Consider the following 2,385-nt stretch of genomic DNA (forward strand, 5'->3'; position numbering starts at 1 on the left):
AAAAAAGTGAATGTCTCCAAATGATTGTTTTCAAAATGATTTTCAAATCATTACTAAAAAGTCGGTACTGAAAAATTCACAGCACAGTAGTACAATGAAGATTGTATGACACCGGCGATGCAGTGAAATCTAACCGATATCGGTATGCGTTGCAACGGTTATTACAACATGTACTTCATCACACTCCAACTCCGGCAAATATCGCTATATTGTAATTTATTACCAATAACGAGTTGGGTGGAAATGAAGACGCCATCTAATGGTGGTTACCTCAAGCTCGTTAGGGGAAAATATCTTGTTATATATATATATATATATTCTTTTCTCTGTTCGAACCCGGGACCTGACGGCAACCGTCAAAGTAGCAGATGAGCATCATACCACCATGCCACTTGCGCGCAAAGAGCGAAACAATGCCAACAGTACGCGGTGTTCTCAGATGGTAACCCTCCCAAGTACAAACCGCAACCGATGCTGCTTAACTTCGGTGATTGGACGAGAACCGGTGTTTTCATCATGGCATGGCCTTTAGCTTCAAGATGTACTGGAAATTGGTTGTGTGAATATACTGATTTTTGTGAAAGGAAAATCAACCTGTGCCTCTATGGAGACTCGAACCCACCCTCTCTTGAATTCCGGACGAGTTCGCTACCACTACGCTATGAAAGCAGATAGAATTCTTCTTCCTTGTAGCGCATTTTTGCTGAACGGGACCTTGCGGTGGATATAACAACAATCAGCAAATGACTGATAAATGACAATAGTTGTGACATAATATAGAGAAACATGCCCTCTCAAAACTAACTGACACTAGATATACCGTAAACTGTCTGTTGTTTATGTGACGATATTGTTTTTGTAAAAGAAAAATCGACCCCTATCTCTACGGGGACCGACGCCCTCTCGCATTCCGTTCGGGTGCGCTACCATTACGCTATTCAGAAGCAGATAGAATATTTCCTCGGAACGTTTATATGCTGCAAGGTACCGTGCAATCGACGGTGACAGTACTAGCAAACTCATCCGGAATGCGAGAGGGCGTGACATGGGCGGAGATACGGGGAGGGGGCGTAGGGCATTGCCTCCCCAGAGTCAAAGGTAGAGTCGACTGATCTAATGTATATATGTATATATGAACAGACATCATCATCATTTTACTCTCTCAGCAATAATGAACGTGCCTCCCCCCCCCAGCCTTCCAAGTCTATCTCCGCCTATGGGGGCGTGCGTTCGATTTCTCTTAGAGACAGAGGTGAATTTTTCTTTACAAGAATCAGTCCCTTCACATAAAAAGATAATTTGCAGTATATCTTGTATTAATAAATTGAGAGGACATCTTTTTCTCCAAGTACAACAATCAAAAATAGGCCAAGCTATGAGTGTGTGTGAAAACAAACTTGTTCGAATTTCCTGAAAATAAACGAAACCGTATCACGTATACTTGGTGTGTATCACAAAAATCTTTTCTTTATATTCTTAGATAAGCGCATCAGTACTAATCTGAGAAAATCCGGAGTTTTCTTTCGGACTGTTTTGCTTTCTTCACAGCACATTCCTCTTTCCCAACATGTTTTACTTTATTAGATCCATTGGATATTAATCTCTATTTTTTTTTTTTGAAGCGATGGATGTCCCATGTATTGGTACTATTTCACTGATCTTTGATGATTGTTTCGATGAGGGTTCGTACCGATTACTACGATAATTAAGGACCATAGTATGCAGCCGAGGGAAAAAAAACCCCACACGATAATCACAGAAATCAGAGTAAGTAGCAGAGGCGGACTTTAACACAAGAGGAGACTTGTGACGTGTTTACGGTCTTAGTTAACCGCAACCGATGTTGCTTAACTTCGGTGATTGGACGAGAACCGGCGTTTTCATCATGGCATGGCCGTTAGCTTCAAGATATACTGGAAACTGGTTGTGTGAATATACTGATTTTTGTGAAAGGAAAATTCACCTGTGCCTCTATGGGGACTCGAACCCACCCTCTCTTGAATGCCGGACTAGTGCGCTACCACTACGCTATGAAAGCAGATAGAATTTTTCTTAATTGTAGCGCAATTTTGCTGAACGGTACCTTGCGATGGACATAACAACAATCAGCAAATGGCTAATAAAGGACAAAGTTGTGACTTAATTTCTACAGCGCATGCAACGTGCTGATTGGTTAAAAAATGATTGGAATTTCAGGTTTGTTCACCAATCAGCGTTTCACGCTGGACGCATACTAGTACATCTGCTTTACGGTTATGATCGATAAAAATTACAGGAAGAATTTTGATTTACCACTATGATTCTCCTAGAAAAAATGTTTCAGTTTCTATAATCACTTTGATTGCAAAAATTTAATATATTTATTAAAATTTGTGCTTAAAAATT

At 40.4% G+C, this 2,385-nt stretch overlaps 1 pseudogene; it reads right to left on the reverse strand.

Moving 5' to 3' along the window:
- Window positions 1–414: 414 nt before the first annotated feature.
- On the reverse strand, window positions 415–533 carry LOC149064723 (5S ribosomal RNA; annotated as a pseudogene).
- Between the last annotated feature and the right edge of the window lie 1,852 nt (window positions 534–2,385).

This window comes from Pholcus phalangioides, unplaced genomic scaffold (assembly GCF_987345545.1).
Source record: "Pholcus phalangioides strain wild (caught in Gottingen) unplaced genomic scaffold, Ppha-v1.0 ptg000042l_1, whole genome shotgun sequence".
Taxonomy (NCBI): Eukaryota; Metazoa; Arthropoda; class Arachnida; order Araneae; family Pholcidae; genus Pholcus; species Pholcus phalangioides.